We start from the raw sequence: 27,599 nt of genomic DNA, 5'->3' as shown, positions 1-27,599 counted from the left end.
GATGTCACCTTTTTTCTTTCTTTTTTAACGTTTATTCATTTTTGAGACAGAGACAGAGCACGAATGGGGGAAGGTCAGAGAGAGAGGGAGACACAGAATCCGAAACAGGCTCCAGGCTCTGAGCTGTCAGCACAGAGCCCGACGTGGGGCTCGAACTCACAGACCGAGAGATCATGACCTGAGCCGAAGTCGGAAGCCCAACTGACTGAGCCACCCAGGCGCCCCCTGATGTCACCTTTTTTAAAATACTTGGTGATGAAGCAGAATGCCCTTCCTCACCTTTGGGGCAAGAGCTGCTCCCACAAGGGTGGCTGAAGTGAGAGTGAATGAGGCTGACACATGACAAACAAGAAAGGGACAATTTTTACAAAATGAAATCACTCTTTCAAACTCAAAACCCACTATTTTGTCATTATATATTATTGCTAAGCATAGAAGAGATTTCTATGAGGCTCATTTCAAAGGGATTACTCAGTGTCTAGTCCAGATTGATAAATTGCAGGTGAGTATAAGGCCCGGTGATTGATTGAGGCCTGATGATTATGTAGCAAGTAGTGGTAAGCCGAGCCCACTGGGACATAGCATGCACACACTCACTGAAACACTCTATTAAGGTGCCTCCTTAAAGCTTCTAACACCGGTCATTTCTCCCAAACTCACTTTATTAAAATGGACAGCAGAAAGAAATGCTTGGTTCTAGGATTTCTTGCTTTTTTTATGGGCTGAATTAGGCATTGAAGGCAAAGAAGAGAAAGGAAGAACACACCTATCGTTTGCTGGGCAAGTTTGATCTGAATGGGTAGGTAGATGCTAAAAACCATTCACCTGTCATTAGAGGACTGTTTCCTATTCACTACAGGGCCATCCTATCAAATGAGTCTGTTTTGGAGCCAGTATCAGCAAAATGTGAAGGGTAAGCTGCTTTTCTTGTCTTCTTTTTACATCAAGCACAGTGGTGGGGATGAAGGAATGTGGGGAGGGGGGGTGGAAGTCAGGGTCTGGAGCTGGCACCACGAAACCAGCCCTGACTCCAACACTATTTATTTGATACAGGATAGGTACTGTTTCTGCGCCTCAGTTTCTCCAGGGTGAACACTCTAGGATTGCTTAGAAACAAGAAAAGCTTGGTCTCAAGTGGGTCCTTTCCCACTTCTGTACCGCAGAAAGGACAATAGGTTTTGTGTAATGTAAAACGTTGCTTTTCAGAGGGTGGTCTGTGGACCAGCAGCAGCACCTAAAAGCTTGTTAAAAATGTGGAATCTCAGGCTGCATCCCACATCTGCTGAATCAGAATCAGCATTTTGATAAGGCTTCCCGGTGATTCACGTACGGTAAAGTTTGGGAAGCACTGATGCAGAGTTATGCAGTGTTATAGCTTTAATGTGAATTGTTAATTAGACTAAATTCTCCTCAACTGAAAATACACGGTGTGGGGATGCCGATTTTATATCGGAGCTAAAATTCCTAGTAAGATTCCTTCCCCTGGAAGGTTTCTGCCCTTCTCTCCTCATGCCGAAATTGCCATGTCAGGAATTGGGACCCATGACGGATAATCTGAATTTACTGATAATGCTTTGTAAGAAAGGCAAACAGGGCTTAGATTTGCATGCATGCATGTGAGCATGCACACACACACATTTTAGTTATGAAAAGTGCCAGAAATTGAAACAAAGGAAAACAACTATGCACTGTATTACTACCATAACAAAGCAGTCCTTTTCCTATATTCTTTCTCAACCCTTTTATACAAATGCAACTATAATTTTTGCATAGTTGTGACTATAGCATGACCACAGTTCATTATATAGTAAGCATTTCTATGAGGCTGGATGGTAATTTCAATTATAAATGAATGCTATAAAAATTTTAGCAACTTCTTATACAATTAAATCTTTCATGATCACAACTCTTTTCCTTTGATCTTATTTCATGCTACATATTTGAAATATCATTAGAGGAGTAGATAAATAGTAATGTTATTGGCAAAGGAAAGGATTGCAATCCATCCCTTCTTCTCTCTTTCCCGGACCTTCTAATTCTTTTCCAGACCTACAGCTAGGCAAAGGAAAGAGGGATGAGAAGGGCTTTTGCTGGCAGCTACATTGTTGTAGAGTCAGTTCATTATTTATCATGGAAGTTTACACGTTCAATCCCTAAAATATAAAATGAAAACTAGAGTTTGTACACTAATATTTTGTAAATGGAATCGCTTAATTTGTTCCTCACCTTTCATCAGAATTTTTGAAGGTTATCTTCCTAGCAGGGCTAACTAGAAAAAAAGCCAATATAGAAGTTTTTAGTAAAAATCTACCCCTTTCATTAAAAAAATAATTTGGCATGTCCAATGTGGTTGAAACAGTGGTGAGAAGTATGTCCCATTTACAAAGTAATTCACTATGTCAGGGATATTTTGATTTTCCTGTGTAGTGCACGTGTTCTGATTTTTTTTAAGGGTTTATTTTTTTGGGGGGTGGGGTCGAGAGAGAGGACAGAGGATCCAAAGTGGGCTCTGCGATGACAGCAGAAAGCCCAATGCGGGGCACAAACTGTGAGATCATGATCTGAGCTGAAGTCGGATGCTTAACTGACTGAGCCACCCAGGCACTCCCCCTTCCTGTTCTTATGTAAGTTTCAGAGTAGTGTAATAGTTGCTTTATATGTCCTGTCCAGCAGTTTTAATTGTAATCAGTGGGAGAGATAAGGTGTGTATTTATTCCCTCTTTAACTCAAACCTGAGGAGTCTCTGAAAGGATTTCTTCAGTCATTTTCTGACTCTCAGTGTTGCTACTGAGAAGTCTGTGACACTTTGATTCATGACATTGTGTGTGAAGCTTCTTTCATGCAGTGCAGGGCCTCTAAAAAGACAGTTTCTCATCCTGAATGTGACTCAGCAATGCAAGGCATCGTTATGAGTGTTCAGCTGGTCTCCCAGTCTCATTTGACTGAAACCCATATTGCTCATCTTTATGCTATACAAAGCTAAAACTTTCCTTAGCACCTTAGTCCATCTTGAAAATACCTATATATTTTGGATACCAAAATTCCATATTTTTAAAATTGACATATGTTCTTCAAGATTATAATTCATTTTCACCCACACCACCAGCAGTTTCTTCCAATCTCCGTCCAACACTAGTGTTCTCCGAGACTCTTAACACTCCTTCTTGTGATGCAACTTTCCCTTTCAGTGGGACAGTTGCATTGAGACTGGCCTGGCCTGGGACGTGCTCAGGGGCCAAGCCAGGCCTAATCTGGTAGTATTTTGATTTTAGCATCATCAACCCACCTATACCTGATCTAGAAATTCAAGTTAGGGTTTGGAGAAGTCTCATGCTCTAATGTTACCAAAATACTAGTTTTGCTTGGCCATCAGCTTAGGCATACAGAAGAGGAAGACTTTTCTGTTACTTTGAAAATGTCACTCAGGGAAGACAAAGGCAGTGAAATGGGAGGTGAAAGTGTATTTTAATTCTTGTTTTGGTTGATCTAAATGAGGTTAGGATTTAGAGAAATTTTATGGTGGGGGGGAAAGGTATATGTTGCACAACAGTACTTGAATATCATAATGGAAATCAGAGAATGAAAGAAAAATCATCCCAAATCTCATCGTTCCAGTAATTATCCTGTGCTCATTTAAAATATTTCCCTGTTGAGGAGCATCTGGGCGGCTCAGTTGGTTAAGCGTCCGATTTCAGCTCAGGTCATGATCTCACTGTTTGTGAATTTGAGCCCTGTATGGTGCTCTGTGCTGACAGCTCAGAGCCTGGAGCCTGCTTCGGATTCTGTGTCTCCCTCTCCCTGCCCCTCCCTTGCTCACACTCTGTATCTCTCTCTCTCTCTCTCAAAAATAAATAAGCATTAAAAAAATTTAAAAATTTCTCTGTTGATACTTAACCAAATGTTCACATAATTTGTATGTATGTTTTAATTATAGTATGGAAATAACATTGCATATGGCCTGTTTCACTTAATATTATATACATGCTACTGTGTAATCTAATTATAGTTTTTTAATGATGGAGAATATTCCCATCAAGTCACTATACCATAATTTCTTATCAGCGAACATGTAAGTTCTGGTGTTTCAATATTATAGATAATTCAGTAATGAATACTTTGGGGGTATATGTAGCTTTTTCCTTCGGGAAGAACAATTTGTTCAGAAAAATTCTCAGGGGTAGAATTATTGATTCAAACTAGGTAAACGTTTTCCTAGCTCTTGAAATAAATTTCTATGTTCCCTTAAAGAAGATATTGCTACAGATACTGAGTGGCTCAGTCAGTTAAGTGTCTGACTCTTGATTTTGGCTCAGGTCACGATCTCGTGGTTCATGGGATTGAGCCCCGCATCGGGCTCCGCGATGACAGTATGAAGCCTGCTTGGGATTCTCTCTCTCCCTGTTTTTCTGCCCCTCCCCCCATTCTCTGGGTCTCTGTCTCTCAAATTGAATAACTAAATATTAAAGAAAGATATTGCTCTATTTATTTCAAAACCATGTATGCCAACTTATATTGCTCCCACGTAGATTTGGAAGCCAACTATCTCAGGATGTTGAAGACTTTCATGTTCTGGCACCTCTGGTTGTCCAGTTTCCATTTCCCTGTGCCATACCCACTCCCACTTTTATCCTTCGAATGTACTGATCTTTCCATCCCTAGAACGTATTAGGTTCTCTTCTTGAGAACATGCTTTCACACACACCATTCCCTCCATCTGCAGCTTTCATCCCCGTTTTTATGTCATTCTTCAAGCCTCATCTTGACCATTATGTCCTCCAGGGTGAGGTGTCCATCCTCAGGGCCCCTATGTGTATCCCTGTCACTGTTTTTATAATTTGGTGCATGAGTTGGCTATTTTTCTGTGTCTTCACCTGTGCACTGCAGTTCCTATCTGGTTCTGTGTTATACCTATAAGGTCTAGCACCAGTGGAACACCCAGTAACTATTTATTAAACAAATAAAAAACAAAGTTAGCCTTAACTAAAAAAAAACCCAACTAAAGAAATACTAATCTGCTAGCAGGGCTATTTGCTATTAGATGTTTAATCAAAAACATTTGTTGAGTAGAAGATGCAGAGTTAGGTACTATATAGGTGAGAAGATATTAAGATAAAATTCTTGAGATACTTTTAAATAGGTTAAAGTTTAGCTAAAACTGGGGAGAACAAGAGTTGGGAATAGAATAGATATTTTTCAGTGGAGAAGACCTTGAAAAAAAATGTGGTGATGGATTATAAGAGAAATATTTTTCCCTTTAGTGGCTGGGGGATGAAGGGGGAAATATCTGAATCATGGTTTTATGTGAGAATGGTGGGAAGGAGACAGTTTTCAATTAAAAAAAATTTCAGCATTAACCATCAAATCATGGCAGAAAAAAAATGATTAAATTGGAGTCATAGGATATATGGTGTACATAAGCTTTATATTCTTTTTTGATATACTTTTATCACATTTTCATATATTTACATCATTTTTATTATAATTAATAGGAAAGTAAAGAGGAGGGAAAGGAGAGTCATATGGCATCAAGGACTTCCAATGAATGGCGAAAATGTATTAAAGGGTTATTTAGTGCCCTGTGTGGTGGAGAGAATTGAGAATATGAAGATATTTTTGTGAAAAGACATAATCAGCAGTTTGGGGAGATTATATCATCTGAAAGATATATAGAGCTAGAAAATGTCCCAAACAGGTACTTCTCAGCCCAAACCAATCAACAGTGAATACAATTCATATGTGAACCCTTGAACTTTGCTCTATCATTCATGCAATATTCACATGCTCACGCAAGTGAGGTGCCTGCTGATATTCTGGCAAAATGCTCTTGGTACCACCCTCCGCTAAAGGTTGCTCTCCCGGACCCCGAAGTTCCACCCACTGACTAAAGCCTTACAAAACTGTTTCTCTTTCAGGTTTAACTTTCGGGGATTCTGCTGGATGAAAACCATGATCCACACAATCAAGGAGATTCACAAGAGGAAATATATTTTGCCCAACATCACTTTGGGTTATCAGATTTTTGATACCTGTTTCACCATCTCCAAATCTGTAGAAGAAGCGTTGGGATTCCTTACAGGGCGGGAAGAAAACAAGCCCAATTTTAGAAACAGTACCGGAGCATTTCTGGCAGGAATTGTTGGAGTATGCGGATCGTCCTTATCATCTGCTGTGTCAAGAATTCTAGGGTTGTATTATTTACCACAGGTAATACTCAGGTAGCTCAGAATACTGTGCTGGGTACTAATTTATAAGCAAACACAAGCTGTGTTTGTGGAAACTGCAGTAAATAGTAAGGTACTCAGATGATGCTGAGGTAAACTGCAGAGACAAACAGGGATGATGGTGAAGTTACTGCCCCTAATTACTCTGTCCAGTCTAGCCTCAGCAGGTATGACTTGATGACCATGTAGAGGTGATTTCAGACTCTTCTATACCCTTCAGGATACTACTTTAATTTTTGGCTTGAGGCTGTGAGTTATTGATTTCTAAGTTAACACCTCACTAGGCACAACACAGAGGCACAGAGTAGGTGATGGAGAAATACTAATTGGTTGGTTGTTTGCTAGATGGTATAAGGAATTCATTTTCTTTCTTGCCTGTATTAAATATTCATGACTCTTTTTGTTCCATACACTAACATAGTGAAATGAGCCTGGGAATTTCATAAGATAGCTAGAGTTTTGGGATGCTAATTTTATGGATTATTTTATTTTTGACTTAAAAAACTTTTTTACTTTAAGTTTTTATTTTAATTCCAGTTAGTTAATGTAATAGTGTTACCTTAGTTCCAGGTGTGTAATAGAGTAATTTAACAGTTCCACGCATCACTCTGTCCTGATCACAGAGAGTGATCCTTAATCCCCATCACCTATTTTATATATCCCTCCACCCATCTCCCCTCTGGTAACCATTAGATTATTTTAAATTCAGAGACAGATGATATGTTTCTACTTAAGAATAAGATGACATAAGGGGGGCGCCTGGGTGGCGCAGTCGGTTAAGCGTCCGACTTCAGCCAGGTCACGATCTCGCGGTCGTGAGTTTGAGCCCCGCGTCGGGCTCTGTGCTGACTGCTCAGAGCCTGGAGCCTGTTTCTGATTCTGTGTCTCCCTCTCTCTCTGCCCCTCCCCCGTTCATGCTCTGTCTCTCTCTGTCCCAAAAATAAATAAAAAACGCTGAAAAAAAAATTAAAAAAAAAAAAGAATAAGATGACATAAGGGGCGCCTGGGTGGCTCAGTCGGTTAAGCGTCCGACTTGGGCTCAGGTCACGATCTCGCGGTATGTGAGTTCGAGCCCCGCGTCGGGCTCTGTGCTGACTGCTCAGAGCCTGGAGCCTGGAGCCTGTTTCAGATTCTGTGTCTCCCTCTCTCTCTCTGACCCTCCCCCGTTCATGCTCTGTCTCTCTCTGTCTCAAAAATAAATAAACGTTAAAAAAAAATTAAAAAAAAAAAGAATAAGATGACATAAGGGAGAATGGATTATTAAGAAAATATAAATAAAACTCTAATTATTTCTAAGGATGGGTGATTCAAGTATAGTCAGGATTTATTAATGTGAATGATGATTAAGCCTATTTGTGTTACTAAAGTAATGGAAAATTTGAAATAATCATAAAAAATAACATTTACATGGTATTTCTTATAAAGTTACAAATAAAAATGAAGGAGGATCAGAAAAATACCGAGAAACAGGCCAAGTGGGTGGGGGGTGGGTGGGTGACACAGCTAACGCCTTAGCCGTGGGCTTCATGTAGCTCAGTTGAACGGTTACTGTGAACTCTATTTTCTACCAAAACCCAGCTGCAGTCCAGGCACTGGCTAGAAACCTCTAGACTGATTTTCTTGTTTAAATCTTTGCAAAGAAGATTGTTTAAATCTTGTTTAAATATGCAAACAAGGTAAAAGTAATCTTCTATATGACACTTTCACATTGGCTGTTTCATTTAATATACTGATCATATTAAAATTTTTATATTATATATTAACATGTATGATATGTATGTTATTCATTATATTATACTGAGTATATATTAGGTGTACTTAATGTACTTAAGATGTAGATACCATTACCCTGATTTTGTTCATGAGGAAACCGAGGTTCAGAGTGTTTAAGTAAATTGTCCACAGTCTTACACTAATTATGTAGCCAGAATTAAAAATCAGGTGTCTCTGCTTCTTAAATGAGATTCTTTCCTACATATGACTTCCATGCTGCTGCTGCTAATGAGTTTCCAAAGAAGAATGTAAACTTTAGCTAAGAGTATAAGAATAGGACAAATGGTATAGAAAAGAGAAAATAGGAATATTTTGTCACTCACAAAGGCATTGACAGTCATGGAGGTATGGAATTATAATATAGGAGGTCCTACTGAAGGTGACGTATTAATAACAAGAGATGGGTTGGGCAAGAATGTAGCGTATGTTCCTCATTGCAGAGTCAGTGAGGCTGGGGGTAAGGTACAGCAGAAATGCATGTAAGATTGTCAGGAATTCATGGTACTGATGGAAATATACACGAGGATCACTGGCAAAATGAAAAAAAAATACTGTTTAATTTATCTGGACAAGTACCTATAAAATGAGGCCTTCTAGAACTTTGTTGGAGAATGTAGCTAGACCTGCAGGTTCTGTGGAGCTTCCTACAACCTTCCTCCAGTAAGTCTCAGAACCTAAATGCTCACAAGTCCTGGCAGAGAAAAACAACATAAGAGAAGAGAAAGAGGGAAAGGAGTGGTGGTAGAAACACACACACACACACACACACACACACACACACACACACACACACACGAGGGGCAGAGGGAAGGAGGGAGAACAAGAGAGAACTGAGCCTTCTGAATAGGCTGTGAGTCCACTCACTCCATCATCTGTGTGGATGAGAAAGCAGAGCTGAGGAAGGACCTTGACCCTCACACCCAGTGTCACGAGAACATAGATGAAATGTCAGGTGACCTGTTTTTCAGTGTTGTGACCCCAGCTCTGAAAAGTGGTGCATTGAATGTCATTATCTTGATAATTGGCTTTTCTGACTCCCCTGGGGTGGAGTGAGGAAAGGGTGCACAGGGAGGCCAGTGTTCCCATGCATGGTCCCCACCCATGAGATAGGGAGCGGAGTACAAGGTTTTATCATGGAAGGATGTGAGAATGAAGGGAGAACTCATCAGTCCCTTCTTTCTCCAATAAAAATATTCAGAGGTTGTGTAATTTGAAATTTTTCTATTGCTGTCTAATAACTGCAAGCACATTTTCAATTGTAGGTGAGTTATACCTCTACCTGCTTGATTCTTATGACAAACACCAGTTTCCGTCTTACCTTCACACGGTAGGCAGTGGTAAGATCCAGTCGGAAGCCATGGTATGACTTATCCACCACTTTGATTGGATCTGGATAGGCACAATAGCAACTGATGATGATTATGGAAAATATGGAGTGAAAATTTTAAGGAAAGAATGGAGAATGCCAACCTGTATTGCAACATTGAGTGCCAACAGTACAACCTGTATTGCATTCTCTGAAATTATTCCCAAAGCCTCTTCCAATGAGAAAATGCAGAAAACTGTTGATGCGGTTGAGTTCCACTGCTAGAGTTGTGCTTTAAGCATCTGACACTGACCTCAGTCCTTTTGTGCTGGAAATGGTTCACCATAACATAACTGACAGAACATGGATAGCCAGTGAAGCCTGGCTTACCTCTGCCCTCATTGCAAAGCCTGAATATTTCCCATATTTTGGTGGAAGTATTGGATTTGCGATTCCAAGAGCTGATATACCATGACTCAAAGAATTTCTTTATGATGTACATCCTGGCAAGGATCCAAATGATGTCCTGACCGTTGAATTCTGATAAATGGCTTTTAACTGTACTTAGCTGGATAGCAGTGTTCCTTACAACATTGACCATAGAGTGAATTTGACTGGTAAGGAGGACAGATTACATGCCATGTCTGATGAGTTCTGTATTGGAGAGGAGAAGTTGGAAGATCTTAAAAATACCTATCTGGATGTGTCTCAGCTAAGAATCACGATGTCAAACAAGCCGTATATTTTCTGACTTATGCCTTGGATGGTCTAAGTAGATGTGAAGAAGGACATGGGCCATAGATGCCAGGAAACACCTGTGCATATATACCTGACTTTGAGCCTTGGCAGGTAAGTTATTGGGTTGTTTCTTTTACTTCATGACAGAGTTTGACATTAAAAGAATTCATACAAATAAAACCTTTGACTTGCTTTTGTATTTAATAGATATAATTGTATCACATGTCTACCTAAGAGAAGAGCTTGCTTGTGTGACCTAAATGAGCATTTTTAAGTTCCTATTTGGTGGGATTTTTGAAGCCTTTAAATTTTTTCTATTTTTTAATTAAAAATTTTTTTCCTTTCAAATTTTTATTTAAATTCTAGTTAGTTAATGTACAGTGCAATATTGGTTTCAGGAGTAGAATTCAGTGATTTATCACTTACATACAACACCTAGTTTATTAATAGAATTCTTATTAGGTTTGTTTTGAATGGTAGAAAATTCTCCCTAAACAGTACTTTATGCAAAGTAGGTTTTGTTTTGTTTTTTTTTTTTCTTCATGTAAGTGAAGTTTAGAGATTAACATTCTGGGACTGAAAGACTGACTTAGGGATCCAGATTCCTTCTACCTTGTTTCACTGTTCTCACTATGTGGGTTCACTTCATAATCTCAAATGTCTACTTGGACTTCAACCATCATGTCCATACTGTAACCAGCAGGAAGGAGAAAGGGCAATGATGTGTACATCCCTCCATTTAAGGATATTTCCTGGAAATTACATACAATTCTCCTTACCTGCCATTAGCCAGAATTTAGTTAACATGGTCATAGCTAGCTGGGAGGGAAACTTTAGCCTTTATGCAGTGTGGGAGGGGCCATGCAAAGGCATGAACACTAGAAGAAGACAAATGGGGGTCATCTTGAGGATATGATTCTCCTCTTTCCTGTCTCAACTCTGATGTCCAAGAAATTCGTGTTGGGACACAGTAGCCCGAATGATCTCACCAGGATGCACGCCTAATCAGAGTGCTCCTTTGCTTACAACCTTCAGTCCCTCCCCTCTTACCTGTAAAGGATAAAGCATGACATCTGTGGTCTGGCACTATCAGTATCTTTGATTTTATCGTTCTTTCCATGACTCTCAGCACTTTATTCTCTAGCAACACCAAATTGCCTGTCACTCCCAACAGAGTCCACAGTAGTCTGAACCACCACATCTTTATTTTTATTTTCAAATTGATCCCACAATGCATTTTGATTTGTGTCTACTTAATCTCCTCCAGTATGTGATAGTTCTCCATTCCTCCTTGTTTTTAATGACTTTGATATTTTTTATAAGTACTAGTCAGTTATTTTTAAAATGTCTTAAATTTAGGGGCACCTGGGTGGCTCAGTCGGTTAAGCTTCCCACTCTTGGTTTGGCTCAGGTCATGAATCTTATGGTTTGTAGGATCGAGCCCCACGTGAGGTTCTGCACTGACAGTGCCTGCTAGGGATTCTCTCTCTCCCTCTCTGTCTGCCCCTCCCCTGCTCATACTCTCTTCTCTCTCAAAATAAATAAATAAACTAAAAAAAAGAATGTTTTTCAATTTTGGTTTTTTTATTTTTTTTCTCATGGATACATTGAGGGTATGCATTTTGGCAAAAATATCATATGTTTTTTGATATGATTTATCCTTTAAAAAATTTCTTTTTTAAAGTTTATTTTGAGAGAGAGAGGGAGGGAGGGAGTGTGAGTAGGGAGGGGTGGAGAGAGGGAGAGAGAATCCTAAGCAGGCTCCATGCTGTCAGTGCAGAACTGGATGCAGGGCTCAATCTCTCCAACCATGAGATCTTGACCAGACCAGAAACCAGGAGTCAGACGTTTGACTGACTGAACCACCCAGGCACCTTGATGTATCCTTTTTATGTCTCATATCAGGAGGTACATGATGTCATTATGTCTTATTATTATTGTTGACATTAATTTTCATCACTAAGTAATAGTGATGTCACCTTTTCTACTGTAAAGTGTGTTTCCCTTTGTAATTATCTTGTGGGGATAGTATTCTGAGGATCTGAAAATAATGTTTCTCATCATGCCTTTGCCCACAAATTTTAACATCCATTGACGATGGGTTTTGCTTGAAACAACCATTACTGTCTTGTTTAAAAAATGGTCATTTTCTGTTTCCTTCATTTCTTCTACATTTATTAACCAGAATTCTACTCTTCCCCCTCTGATTTAATTATATCAATATGGATGCAAGAATACTTATTTCCATCCTATGAGAATAGTCCACAACTATCATTATTTATTCTGCTGCTCAAAATTTCCCAGATTTGGCTGTTGGGAGCCACTTTGAGCTAGCTCTTTTTTCTTTGACACATCTTTATCATCTCTAAGTAATTCCTTGTTTTCTGGAACCCCAAGATGTTCTGGGCTCATCTTGTACTTTCTCTGCGTCAGGTCAGTAGTCAAGTCAGCCATTTCTGTAAAGACTCCTATTTCCATTTATTGGAGAATGGAATTTGTAAAGCAAGATCTGAGTGCAAGGTGTATTCCTTGGTACTGGGGAAATTGTGGTAAATTCAGAATAAAAAATTAAGTTATATTTTAAAGTCTTAGGGCAGTTCCTTTATTTTAAAAGAAATCCTTTGGGTACTTGTTTTGTAATAGAAAGGATACTATATGGTAAATAACAACCCTCTAATTCATTATTTGAATATTTCAATACTACAATTTAAATTTGCTCAAAGAACAACAAACATGTATTAGAATTGCAGAGAAGAGACTTTAGTGAAGATCAAAGGTCCACATAGTGTCAGGGTGAATGTTGGTGGGATAGTCCATGACAGGATTCATGTTCCTTGACACATACCCCATATGATGTCAGTAAGTTAAACCTGAAAAGCAGGACCTTACCCTAGAGATGGTTAAGAGGCTTATTGAGAATGCTTCATAAATGTATTGAAGTAAAAATTTTAAATTTATTTAAAACTAAAATGACAATGTACTCCATACTCATTCTTCTCAGCTTATCCCGTTAGCAGACTTGATCAGAATATGTATATTTGGTAAGACCCTTTTACTCTTGTGGTTTATTTGGACATATCTCTAAATTCTTTTGTATAGCTGGGTGATAGGGAACTGTATCCTACCATCCAATGGTGACAAACAGATGGAATTATGGCAACATCGTTCTAGAGAATGGTCAGGGACTGGTATTCTTTGAACATTTCCTTTCTTGACTCTTCTGAACATTGGAAAGGGGAAAAAATGCCTCTTCCCAATGGACTTGCCAGTGAAAGTCACCATGTTGTGAACTCTGATGTAGATTTTATGTTGTTTGAGAACAGCATGTGGTAAAAGGAAGGAGAGATAAAAGGGCAGGGGACCTGGAGTGGCCCTACTCCAGATTGGATGGTGATTATTATAATACTTAACTTGGTATATTGACTTACAAAAGGCTGAAAGTTATATTAATTTCTATGACAGAGATAGGGCAGGAATAATTTCCTTCTTTTAACAGACCAAGAAGCTAGTGCTTACAAGATATATGACTTGCCCAAGGTCATGACATTTGAAAGAACCAAAATATGATGTCAGCTCATCAGACATCATAATTCAGGCTGTTTCCACCAAGTTGTTTGGCCTCTTTGGTTTGTGGAGGGACCTTTGTCCACATGTTATTCTCTTGGCTTAGAATCTCCTTGTCACCAATGTTTGTCAGGTGAATTCTTACTAATTTTTTAAAACCCAGCTCAGATAGCCACTTCCTGGGGAAACCTCCTAAATTTTCCTAAGACAATTAGTTAACCCCCCCCCCCTCCCATGCCTTTTCAACACTTTCCACAACAGCAACATAGAGGCACATTGAATGTTACTATTTGTACCTGTTTATTTGTTTAACCTCTCTACTGGATTGTGAGGTTTTCAAGGTAGGGAGTGGATCTGGTTGATCTTCATGTCTCTACCACCCGACATGTAGGAAAGGGAATGGTTGGGGAGGTAGACTGGTATCCATAAGTGGAAGAAATCTGGGAGGGAAGGAAGATTCCCTAGATATGGAGATATTATTAGGCACCCCTACGCCTAATCTGTATGAGTCTGTATGAGCCACACAGGTAATTTAAAATTTTCTAGTAACTAAATTAAAAAATAAAAAGAAACAGATAGAATTAAATTTAGTAAGTTTTATTTGATCTGGAATAGTATTTTAACATGAAGTCATAATCATGATAATATAATAGTAATATTATAAATATAAAGTAATAAATACTATTTACTTATTATTATAAATATTATACATATAAAGTAATAAATAAAAGTAATATAAAATTATTAATGATGGTTTACATATTTTTAAACTAAGTCTTTGCAAACCAGTGTGTATTTTGTACTTAAAGCTCATCTCAATTTGGCCAGCCACTTTCAACTTTTCAATTGTCTCATGTGGCCAGAAGTTGTTGTATTGGATAGCAGAGGTATCAGGGAAAAGGAAAAAAATCCAATCACATGAATTAGATATGAGTTCTGAGATTCTTTTCTTTATAAACCCTGTTTTCTAGGCAACCAAATATTTACAAATTGCTTTTTTTCCTCCTCTTTTTCTAGTTAATGTACTATTTGAAGGGACTTAAGTTTACCACCCATAATGGAGAGAGAATAGAAATTGATGAAAATGGAGATGTGACTATGACATTCTAAACTGGCGATTAGGTGATAATGGAGAGGTTGCTTTTGTGAAGGTTGGAGAATATATATTCATAAACTCTAAGTTTGAGCTCGTGATGAAAAAGAACAATGCAACCATATTTTGGAACAATGAATCATCAAAGGTTAGTTACTCTGACATCTTATTTTGCTTATATACACAGGGAATTATATGCCTATATTGTTTCAGGCACTGTGGAATATCAGACATCTAGAGTTGGCTATTCCAAGTCAATTTTTTCAAATATAGTACATATCTTTTCTATGTACAGATTCCAGTCTTTTGTTTTTGGAACATTCTCTTGGACTGTAGTTTTAAATATTAGTTCTATCATTTGGTTTTTCTTCTTCAAGCACTCCAGTCAAAGAGTTTGGCTTCCTTGGTCTGTCTTCTGTTTTATCTATTTTCTCTCATTTTTGCTTTTTTTCTTTATTTCCTCCTTCTTCTTTTGGATATTTTCCTGCCTTTTCGATGTCCCTCATTAAATTTACACTCAGGTATATTTGTTTTTGAGTATCTTGTAACTTTTATCATAATTTCTGAACTGATAGTGTTTTGTCTTTAGTTTCTTTCCTGAACTAAAAAATGAAATTGTTTTCATTCTTTCCAGTTTTATATTTATTTAGGTTTTTAATTTTTAAATATCTGAATCAACATATTTTTGCACATCTCCAAGTGCTTTTTTGAGAGTATTTAATTGTAGTGCTAGAATGTTTATTTAAAATACTATGTTACACGGGACACCTGGATGGCTCAGTTGGTTAAGCATCTGACTCTTGATCTTGGCTCGACTCAAGTCTTGATCTCAGGGTCATGAGTTCAAGCCCCATGTTGGGCTCCACACTGGGCATGAAGACTTCTTTAAAAAACTAAGAAATAAAATAAAATGCTGTTACATTATTTTTCTGGTTAATGGTTATGTGTTTATATGTGTTGATGGGAATTTTAATCTGCTGGAATATTTTTTTTTCTATTAGAATGTTTTGATTTTCATTGCCTGTTTTCTTCTTATAGTAAACTTACTTCAAGGCACTCTTCCATTTTTGTTCATAGACAAGGATAAGGGTTTTTGGTGTTTTATAAATTTCAATTTCAAGACTTCCTTCTGTTAGTAGAGTAAAGAATAGTACATTTGAGATAATGACTTTTTGTGGTAAGAGAAAGCTTGATGTGTCTCTTGGTTTTATGATTCACTCTTGTTTCTGTAGGACTCTTAATTTTCCCTTCTTCTTTCCTTTTCTATCATATCTCAAAAAGGCACTTCTCCGTCTTCATACACCTTCTAGTCCCATACAAGTGGTGCCGTCCTGAGACTGGCACCTTAAGTCCCACTTTCAAGACCTTTCTCTAGCCGGTGCTGTCTCTACATGGTTTTGGACCTGTTTCAATGCAGACTGGGACATTTTCTTTCTAGGAGTGTCTCGTCTGCTCTCCATCAACCTTAGATTCTCTGTTCCCCCTTACTCTTTCCTGCATAGTTTCTTAAGTGTCATTTTCCACATACCCAGAGATGAGGGAGGAACTCTAGAGATGGCATTGCTGGAATTTACTGACATTTCTCTACACACAAGCACTTTGAAGTTCATAGTGTTCTCAGGTCCTTTATGATGCTACAGTAGCTGTCATGTATGGTTTTATTTCATTTTGTTTTGTTTTGTTTTTAAAGTTTGTGTGGTGTTTTTGATAGGATGTGTGGAAAGTCACAGTGTAGCAGCTACCATTATCCTCAGGCCACCCAGAAGTCCTTCTTTCTCTTTCTGGTGGTAGTTCTAGAGGGACTTAATTTCTTCCTCCTTTTTTTCTCAGGGCCAAAGTGTGGGAGGGAGGATTTACAAATTCATAATATGATCTGGGGTAGGGAACGCTAGCTACCCGTATAGTATGCATATGTGTGCACATGTATGTCAACAAGCTTTGATGTATCATTCAATAAACCTTTTACTGAGAAGATTACAGGAGAGAAAGGTGAGTTTCCAAAATACTGCCTTCAAAATTGTTTTGAGAGGTAATAGAAATAAGGTTTGAGGATTAAATGCGTTATGTTTGGAAGTAATGTTTACTATACAATAAAAACTGTTATTTTCCTTTTATTTTCTATTGTCATTATTTATTGATTGTGGATTATTGTTATTTGTGTCATTATTTATTTTGTTTATTATTATAATTTTTATTTCTCTTCCTCCTATAGCAACAGGAGGGCTTTGATATGCAGGACTGAGAAGTGGTTGGTGAGCTAGAGACTGGGCCCCCCTGGGTACACGAGGTAAAGACAGTATCTGGAGAAGTAACAGAGAAAGTTAGGGGAAACCTCATCACTTACCAGAAGTTATGAAGAAACCCCATTACTTACCAGATAGCTGAACTTTTTATCCTTCATGAAATATCAGTTCTAGGAGAGTAGGACTCTATGGCCTTCGATATTCTAGTTCAGTGTTTACTACATGGTGACCTGCTGTGCCACAGTAAAATGGTCAGGTGGAGGAAAAGCACTGGCAATTTAATCTTCCAAGGGGATCTCAGGATGAAGGACCTAGCAGGAGTGAGAGAGTGGAATGTGGGAGTCCATGCAGCCTGTGGTTTTTCTTTAATGGTGCAGACTTATTTCAGGAGTGTGGGGGCTGTTTTCATCTTGTTTCTTGTTCATGTATTTTCCCTCTTCTTGTGTGGCCCTTTAGACCTGAGATCCGAGATACCCAAACAGTCTTCCAAATCCTGCTGGGGAAAGATCTAAGAATAAAGTGACAAGGAAATTAAGATTTTTGAGATCCTGTCCTATGCCAGACACCTAGAAGATCTTGTGTTTTTTTAAAATCTCTTTTCATCTCTTTTGTTTTCTTTTTTTGCTCTCTGCTTTTCATGGATGGCAGTAAACATTTATAAACTCATACAGACTTACAAAAGCACACACACTTACACACAAGTTCCTCCCTTTCTTGGCCCATCCTTAGGCAGCACTCAAACATTATGACAGGATATATAAATAAAACTTTATCAGTATGTACCACTGGAGGGGCCATAGCTCTCTTCTGCATTTTATTTCTTTGACCTAGAGCTGTTCTGTCCAAATCAGTAGCCCCTATTCACATGTAGCTTATAAAATGTAAATTAATTAAAACTAAATAAAATTAAAAATTCAGTTCCTTAGTCACATTGGCCACATTTCAAGTGTTCAACAGCCACCTGTGACTAGGAGTACTGTACTAGACGTATAACACTTCTACATCCCTAGGCCTAGAGTATAAACTATCTCCTGTAGTCTAGAGCTCTCTCCCTCAATGAGGCCTGAGACTTTTCACTTTGTAGTCCTACTGCTAGGCATATAGCAGGTACTTAATATAATTATTGTGCATGAAAAAAGAGATGTTACTGCTTGTATAGGTTCATAGAACACTCATTCTACTAAAATTTGATGGAAGAACAGTAAAATGTAGTAGTTGGTTTTTATTTTAATGTTCCATTAGAACATAATAATTTTATTTTTCTTCTTTATTAAAATTGGGGTTATATTTGAATAATGAAATTGGTACAAATGAATTCGATACACATTTACTTAACATCTACTATGAGTTCACCTCTTGTTAAGCACTGCAAAAAACCACTTCCCTGAATTCCAGTCCAAGATGGCATCATAGGAGGACCCTGAACTCACCTCCTCCATGGACACACCAAATGTACACCTGTTTATAGAGCAGTTCCTCCTGAAGAACTGAGGGCTGGTTGAACAGCTTCTGCACAACAAAAAATAGTGACCACACTGAGAATGACAGGGGAGATGGAGACTGCAGTGAGGAGGAATAGTACCCTGAGATGACCTTGAGCAGGTTCGTCTGCTCAAGGGCACAGGAAAAAAAAAGCTGAGATTTGAAAGAGCAACCAGAATATGACGGGACTGGCCCTAGAACTTCGCCTAAAGGTGGGGAGCTGCTGGAACTCTCTCTGGGCCAGAGGGGCTAGTGAGTGCCGGGGTTTATGTTCCCCCTCCACCTTGACAGTGTGAACAGGAACAGGATCTGTGTACCCTACTGGCCTGCTGCTCCAGTGTTTCCTGGGTTCCTAGCTCACACCAGCTCCACCCATCCCACCAAGGACGTCACAGGGCAGTGCACACCAGGACATCCCTAGTCAGTGCTCACTATGGCTCCAGCTATCAGACCAAGATGACACAGGAACACAGCACCCTGGAACACTCCAGGCCCAAGTCACTTCAGCTCCAGATGGCTTGCTAGGGCACCCCTGATACAGAGCTGTTTGAGACCTCCTGGCTATGCCTGCTTTAGCTCCAGCTATCCTGCCAAAGTGCCCCTTGTGCAGAGTGGCTTGGGAATGCCTGGCCCATGCCTGCCTCAATTCTAGCCACCCAACCAGGGCACCCTGGGACCTCCCAGCCCACATCCACCTTGGTTCCAGCTGCCCCACCAGGGCAACCCCTGTGCTCAGCACCCTGGGACACCCTGGATTATACTCACTTCAGCTTCAGCTGTCCTGTCAAGCACCCTCTCTGTGGAGAGTCCCGGGACCACCCCAGCCCCAGAACCCACTTCAGCTCTGGCCATGTTACTAGGGTAGCTCCATTGCAGAATACTCCGACCACACCAGACACAGCTCTAGCCAGCCAGCCAAAGTCACAAGGCACAGTCCACACAGGGGCCAACCATGCATAAGACTATTCCTTCAAGTGTAAGAGAAGTAGCTGTTTTGCCTAATTTATAGAAACAAACACATAAAGTCAAGAAAAATGGGGAGATAAGAATATGCCCCAAATGGAAGATCAAGAGAAAACCTCAGAAGAAGAACTAAATGAAATTAAGCAATATGCCTGATGAAGAGTTTAAAGTAATGGCCATAAAGGTGTTCATGGGACCGAGAGAAAAGTAGAAGAACTCAGTGAGAGCTTCAACAAAGAGATAGAAAATGTAAAAAAAAAGAACCAGAGTTGAAGAATATAATAACTGAAATGAAAAATACACTAAAGGGAATCAAGAGTAGATTAGAAGATGCCAAAGAATGGATCAGACATCTAGAAAATAAAGTAAGGGAAAGCACCCCAGCAAAATAGCGAAAAGAAAAAAAGTATTAAAAATTAAAAAAAAAAGTTTATGTATTTTAGACAGAGATAGAGTGTGAGTGGTGGGGGGAGGGGGGGAGAGAGAGAGAGAGAGAGAGAGAGAGAGAGAGAGAGAGAGAGATCGATCCAGAATCTGAAGCACACTCCAGGCTCCAAGCTGTCAGCACAGAGTCTGACGCTGGACTTGAACCCATGAACCATGAGATCATGACCTGAGCTGAAGTTGGACACTTAACCAACTGAGCAACCCTGTCACCCCAGAAAAAAAGTATTTAAAAAAAGGAAGATAGGTGAGGAGAACTCTTGTAAAAATCTTCAACAAAATATTAGCAAACCATAGTCAACAATGCATTAAAAGGATCATTCACCACAATCAAGTGGGATTTATTCTGGGGATGCAAGGATAGTCAATATTCACAAATCAGTCAACATGAAACACCATATAAACAAAATGAAGGATAAAAATCATGATCATCTCAATAGATGCAGAAACAGCATTTGTCAAAGTACAACATTCATCATGATAAAAACTCTCAACAAAGTTGGTTTAGAGGGAGCATACCTTAATATAATAAAGACCATATATGAAAAAACCTCAGCTAACATGCTCAATGGTGAAAAACTGACAGCTTTTCCTCTAAGATCAGGAGCAAGACAAGCATGTCCATGCTTACTACTTTTATTCAACATAGTGAAAATTCTAGACACAACAGTCAGAAAAGAAAAAGAAATAAAAGCATCCAAATTGGTAAGAAAGAAGTTCAACTGTCATGATTTGCAGATTATATGATACTAATCACAGAAAACTCTGAAGACTCCACCAAAAAAACTATTAGAAGTAATCAATGAATTTGCTGAAATTACAGGATACAGAATTAATACACAGAAATTGGTTGTGTTTCTATACACTAGTAACCAAGTAGCAGAAAGAGGAATGTAGAAAATAGTCCCATTTATAATTGAACCAAAAAGAATTAAATACCCAGGAATAAACTTGATCAAGGACCTGAAAGACCTATACTCTGAAAACTGTAAAACACTCATAAAAAAATTGAAGACAGCTTAACGAATGGAAAGATATTCCATGTTCATGGATTGGGAAGAATTAATATTATTAAAATGTCCATAATAGCCAAAGCAATCTACAGATACAATGCAATCCCTATTAAATACCAGCCGCGTTTTTCTTAGAACTAAAACAAATAATACTAAAATTTGTATGGAACCACAAAATATCCTGAATAGTCAAAGCAATTGTGAGAAAGAAGAACAAAGTTGGAGGTATCACAATTCCAGATTTCAAGACATACTACAAAGCTGTAGGAATCAAAAGAATGTGGTATTAGCACAAAAATAGACACACAGAATCAATAGAACAGAATAGAAAGCCCAGAAATAAATCCATGATTATATGGTCAATCTACGACAAAGGAGGCAAGAATATACAATGGAGAAAATATAGTCTCTTCAATAAAAGTACTATGAAAACTGGACATGCAAAAGAATGAAACTGGACCACTTTCTTACACTATCTACAAAAATAAACTCAAAATGGATTAAAGACCTAAATGTGAGGCCTGAAACCATAAAACTCCTAGAAGAAAACTTTGGCAGTAATTTCTTTGACATCAGCCTTAGCAACACTTTACTGGATATGTCTCCTCAGACAAGGGAAACAAGCAAAAAAAAAAAAAAAAAAAAAAAAAAAAAAAAAAAAGCTTTTGCACAACAAAGGAACCCATCAACAAAATGAAAAGGCAACATACTGAACGGGAGAAGATACTGCAAATGACATATCTGATAAGCGGCTAGGATCCAAAATATATAAATAATTTATACAACTTTAGCACCAAAAAACAAGTAATCCAACTAAAAAAATGGGCAAAGGACTTAAATAGACATTTTTCAAAAGAAAAAGACATACAGGTGGCAAACAGACACATGAAAAGATTCTCAAAATTACTAATCATCAGGGAAATGCAAATGAAAACTGTAGTGAGATATTGCCTCATATCTGTCAGAATGGTTAGAATCAAAAAGATAAAAAATAATAAGTGTTGGCAAGTATGTGGAGAAAAGGGAACACTTGGGTACTGTTGTGTACTCTTGGTGGGAATGTAAATTGGTGCAGCCACTGTGGAGAATGGTACTGATTTTCCTGAAAAAATTAAATAGAAATATCAAATGACTCAATAATTCTGCTATTGGGTATTTATCCAAAGAAAATTAAAAAAAACCCCACTAATTCAAAAAGTTGTATGCTCTTCTGTTTATTGCAGAATTATTTACAATAGCGAAGATATGGAAGCAGCACAAGTGTCCATCCATAGATGAAGAAGTGGTGTATATATGTATATAATGGGATATTACTCAGACATAAATGAGATCTTGCCATTTGTGATAACATAGATGGAACTAGAAAGTGTTAAGCTAGGTGAAATAAGAGAGAGAGGCAAACAAATTCATGATTGCCAGAGAGAAAGGGGGTGAGGGGGATGGACAAAATGAGTGAAGGGGAGTGGGAGGTACAGGTTTCCAGTTATGGAATAAATAAGTCGTGGGGAATGAAAGGTAGAGCATAGGGAATATAGTCAATGGTACTGTAATAATGTATGGTGACAGATGGTAGCTATACTTGTGGTGAGCACAGGGTAATGTATAGACTTATGGAATCACTATGTTGTACATGTGAAACTAACATAACATTGTCAACTATACTTTAAAAAAGAAAAAGAGAATGCAGGAGCAAAGCAGGAGTTCTCCCTGGTCAAAAATTGGACAACTTGAGCATCAAGAAGGAAAACAAATGCAGTAAAATAAAACATATTTTAAAATCCATAAGTTCATAATGATAGTCTCTCTCCTCCTTCCAAAATTGATCAGCTTTGGAAGATTCTTTGGAACCAACCTGTTATTTCACAGACTACTAAATAAAGGAAAAGAAGTAAAAAAACAAAAGCAAACACACACACACACACACACACACACACACACACACACCCCAAATACTGCCTTCACAGCACTTACAGTGAAATCAATTAATTCATTGAGCCAATATTTGTTGAGCACAATATTATAGATGCTAGACACTATCTTACGAACCGGGAATACATCAGTGTACAAAACAGAACAAATCTCTGACTAATGGAACATTTTGGTGGGAGGAAATAGGCAATTATGTAAATTAGGTAAATTATGTTATCTTAAAGGGTGATAGTGCTGTAGAGAAAAATTTATAAGGATTAATATAGGGAATGATGGAGTTGGGGGTTTTATTTTACATAATATAGTCAGGGAAGGCCTCACTGGGGTGACATTTGAACAAAACTTGAAGTGAATCCATGCATTATCTAGGGGAGGAGTATTTTGGACAGAGAGAATGGCAACTTCTAAGCTCTGAGGCAGGGGTGTGGTTGGCATTTTGGAGAAACAGCAAAGAGGTCATTGTGGCTACAAGGAGGGAGGGAGAAGGAGAGTAGTGGGAGAGGAGGAAAGAGAGGCGAGAGAGTAGATCATATAGGACCTTATTGGGTATTTCAGGACTTTGACTTTAACACTGAGTGAAAAGGGGAGTCACAGAAGAATCTTGAGAGAGGAGAGTAATGGTCCGACTTAGGGTTTAAAGGATCATCTGTCTGCCATGTTGCAAATAGCCCTAAGGAGTGGGCTGGGGTGGGGAACAAGAGTAGAAAAAGGTAAACCAATTAGAAGACCAATAAAATAATCCAAAATAATGTGGGTGCTTGAACTAAGATAGATGTGATGGAAGTGACACATAATAGTCACATTCTGGATGTCTTACAGTTAGAAGCCCCTGGACTTGCAAGTGTTCTGCCCCAAATAATTAGTGGACAGTACCAGGTATGATTTAAATCATGATGGCAAGCTGAATCTGGAGGTTGGGGAGCAGGCGGGCCTGAGTGAAGGAGAGGGTGTATATATGCATGCAAGTAATGCAAGATAAAGATATGGATGAGAATGGTGGTGTTGGTGACAGAAATGGGGAATTTGGGAGGAGGAATAGGCTTAATGGGAATAGTTTTGACATGTTGACTTGGAGGTGATGGTAGAAACTAAAAGTAGGGACACGTTGGAAGTTTAGGATATGGAATTAGAGGTCAGGTGGGATAGGTTGGCAGAGATCAAGATTTGGGAGTCCTTATATAGAGCTGCTGGTTGAAAAAAAAGAGTGAATGAGCTGCTTTATGTGAAGAGATTAAAGCAGAGGATTAAGGAGCAAACCTAAGAAAATGCCCACAGTGATGAGGAAGGTGGAGGAGGTAGAGCTGACAAAGTAAATAAAAGGCCCAATGGAAGCCAAGGGTGCCTGAATCTCAAGGAAGGATTGATCAAGAGTGCCAAATATTGAAGAAAAACACCAGAGAATTTAGCTAGAGGAAAAGCTAGCAGACACGACAAGAAACATTTTAGTGAGATGAGTGGGTTAGAAGCTAGGTTGCAGGGGTTAAGACAGAAAGGGATACTTAGAAATGGAGCAAAAAGGCATCAGTTCATTGTTCATGATGATTTTATTTTATTTTTTTAATGTTTTTATTTATTTTTGAGAGAGAGACAGAGTGTGAGTGGGGGAGTGTCATCCATGCCTAGATATCTTGGGTTTCCTGAGATATCACAAACCCCCTAGAAATCCAGATGTAAACTCTTTCTGTCCTCCCCTGGTGTCCCAGTGGAGACAAAAGGCTTTGTTACATGCATTGATTGTATTTGTCTTTGCTAGCTTTTCCATTTGGTGCGTACTGATCTATGTCGTCCTGGGACCCGGAAGGGGATTCATCAGGGGGAACCAATATGCTGTTTTGACCTCATCGCATGTGCTGATGGACACGTGTCATGGGAACCAGGTAGAGATGATCATATTTTTCATTGATACTGAAATGCAATCAGAGTAAGCATGCTTTGGTAAACAGGGCTTTAGGAGTGATCTTTATAAATAGGTGTAAACAACTTATAACAAAAATCATTACAATCCTTCAAACTGTTGGATATACTGTGTAGTTTGAAAAAAACCCATAATATTGGGTTTCAGTTCTAAAGCTGCTACAGTTGGGAATTTAAGAGAAAGAATTTAAGAGAAGAAAAATTTTAAAAATGAAACGTGAAATGTGAATAAATGGAATCATAAAAAGTACTTAAAATTATTTCAATTTATAAAATACATTAAACATCAGTTATGTAAGAAATAGTGAATAATTGGAAAAACAGGTGAATTACAGTTCTGTATTCTACTGAATTATCTCTAGTTTGGAACTGTAAGATATAGAATTCCATCCCTAAAGACAGTGGACTTAAGGCCATAATTGCTCAAGGTTTGTAGGATGAATTTTACAGATGAATTCTTTACTGCTCCATGAATTCTTCTCTACAACCTGATGAATTTCTGCTCTTCATGACCAGGAATTTACCTGGGTTTGGTGTGCGTAGCCTTATGAAGCATGTTGGAGCAGGTATACTTTTATCTCTGCTTATCTCTATCTTTAAAGATAACTCAAAAGCTGTACTTGTCCTTTGCCCAAAGGCCCTCCATAACAATTTATTTCAAGAAGAATTTTAAAAAATGTAAAAGTTCCCCAAATAGAAAATAAGCACAATGTAACCTGAACAACTCCCTGAGCCCACGTGACTCATTCTCTGAAGAGTTTTATCAAGAGAAGTCCAATCCAACAGTGAGAAGTGGTTAAAAGGGATTTCCAATCATCACCTGTACATTTCAAAGAACACTAAAGTGATCCATTTGATAATTTACCATAAATTCATCTCAAATGCCTTTTTCCTATGTTGTAACACACTCCCATGTAGCTTTGTCAACACTGTTGTTTTTGTTTCCCTTGTTTTAAAAAAAACTTTTTTTAATGCTTATTTACTTTGTGTGTGTGTGTGTGTGTGTGTGTGTGTGTGTGTGTGAGAAAGAGAAAGAGAGGGTGGGGGAGGGAGAGGGGCAGAGAGAGAGGGAGACACAGAATCTGAAGCAGGCTCCAGGCTCTGAGCTGTCAGCACAGAGCCCAACATGGGACTCAAACCCACAAACCATGGGATCATGACCTGAGTCAAAGTCAGAAGCTTAGCCAACTGAGACACCCAGGGACCTTGTTTCACTTCTTATTCTCAGTCCTTCTCTGCCTGTTCTCTGGAATCTGCATCTGGAGGGTGGGGAGGAGAAAGCTGAAGGAGCAAAGACAAGATTCCCCTCAGTAGGTGGCAGTAATGTTGAATGGAAGACTGAAAACACTTGTATTTTAATCAAATTTCTCACAATAATTCTCTTGATTGTTTCACCTGAGTAGCTTTAATTTTCCCATCCCTGGCAAACCATCTGTGGGTTGTTCTTAGGTTTATGAGGATACACACCTCTCTTCTCAACCGGGTAATGGGAAGAGAAGGAAAGAGGCATCTTACTGGAAAAGGCCCATATAGGAAAGGCTGAAACCAAGAAGGCAGTCCAAATTTCCACAACTAAAAATAATTCTCAATTTGTAATATTGGTTGCAGACTCTAAGACCATTGTATTGCTGCTTTTTTTCTTCTTTCTTACTTTCTTTTTTTTTTTTTTTTTAGATTTTGTATATTCTGTATAAAGGGATTTCAGTGAGTCCTGCCCTGGGTCTTTGGCTGCTCCGAGCTATTCATAGCTAAAGGGGACAATTAATTTTCTTGCAGTTAATCCTCTGTTTGTTCATTAGGTCAAAGGGAGTGTGAACAATGTGGTGAAGACTATTGGTCAAATGCACAAAAGAGTGAGTGCATACTGAGAGAGGTGGAATTCCTTGCTTACAATGAGGCCCTGGGATTCCTGCTTGTCATTCTCTCCATCTTTGGGGTGCTTGTGGTCGTGGCAGCCACAATTGTGTATGTGATATGCAGGCATACTCCACTTGTGAATGCCAATGACAGGGATCTGGGCTTTCTTATTCAGGTTTCTCTTGTCATCATACGGCTGTCTTCCAGGCTTTTCATTGGCAAGCCTTACAACTGGTCCTGTATGACCCGCCATGTCACTTTGGCAGTGGGATTTTCTCTTTGCCTGTCTTGTATTCTTGGAAAGACTATTTCACTGTGTTTAGCCTACAGAATTTCTAAATCCAGAGCCCGACTCCTATCCATCCACACCCTTTATCAAAAAATCATTGTGCTAATCTCTGTTCTAGTTGAGATTGGCATATGCACAACCTACTTAGAACTGGAGCCTCCAAGAGTGTGCAAGAACATGGAATCTCGAAACATAAAGATCATTTTGGAATGTGTTGAAGGTTCTATAGAATTTTTATGCTCTATGTTTGGGATTGATGTCTATCTGGCCTTGCTATGTTTTCTTACAACCTTGGTTGCTTTCCAGTTGCCAGATAATTACTATGAAGGAAAATGCATCACCTTTGTGATGCTGGTCTTTTTCATCTTCTGGCTCTTTTTTGTCCCTGCTTACTTGAGCACCAAAGGCAAGTTCAAAGTAGCTGTGGAAATGTTTGCAATCTTGGCATCCAGCTATGGTTTGTTGGGTTGTATATTTGCTCCCGAGTGTTTCATTATTCTGCTGAGGCCAGTGAGGAATACTGATGAAATTGTTGGTGGAAGAGTTCCCACTATAAATAAAAGCATCCAACTGACTTTAGCTTCTGTGAGCAGTAGAAGTAGAACACAGTGTCAAGTGTTCTGGATGACTAGGGTTGTGAGTTACATGTGTCTTTCAAAGCTGCAATGGTGACATGGTTCAATGTTCCCTCTCAGGTTGCTCCTGCAGCAGCTGCCTGATGCTCTGGGGAAATATTGAGGACTTGGGCTCTGGTAGTATGGTCCTAGCAT

At 38.7% G+C, this 27,599-nt stretch overlaps 1 pseudogene; it reads left to right on the top strand.

The window, feature by feature from the left end:
• Positions 1-669: 669 nt before the first annotated feature.
• LOC106969511 (vomeronasal type-2 receptor 1-like) lies at positions 670-27,461 on the top strand (annotated as a pseudogene).
• The last annotated feature ends 138 nt before the right edge of the window (positions 27,462-27,599 follow it).

The sequence above is a fragment of the Acinonyx jubatus genome, chromosome C2 (assembly GCF_027475565.1).
Source record: "Acinonyx jubatus isolate Ajub_Pintada_27869175 chromosome C2, VMU_Ajub_asm_v1.0, whole genome shotgun sequence".
Taxonomy (NCBI): domain Eukaryota; kingdom Metazoa; phylum Chordata; class Mammalia; order Carnivora; family Felidae; genus Acinonyx; species Acinonyx jubatus.
The sequence above is the reverse complement of the archived record's forward strand: the minus strand, read 5'-3'. Positions and strand labels throughout refer to the sequence as shown.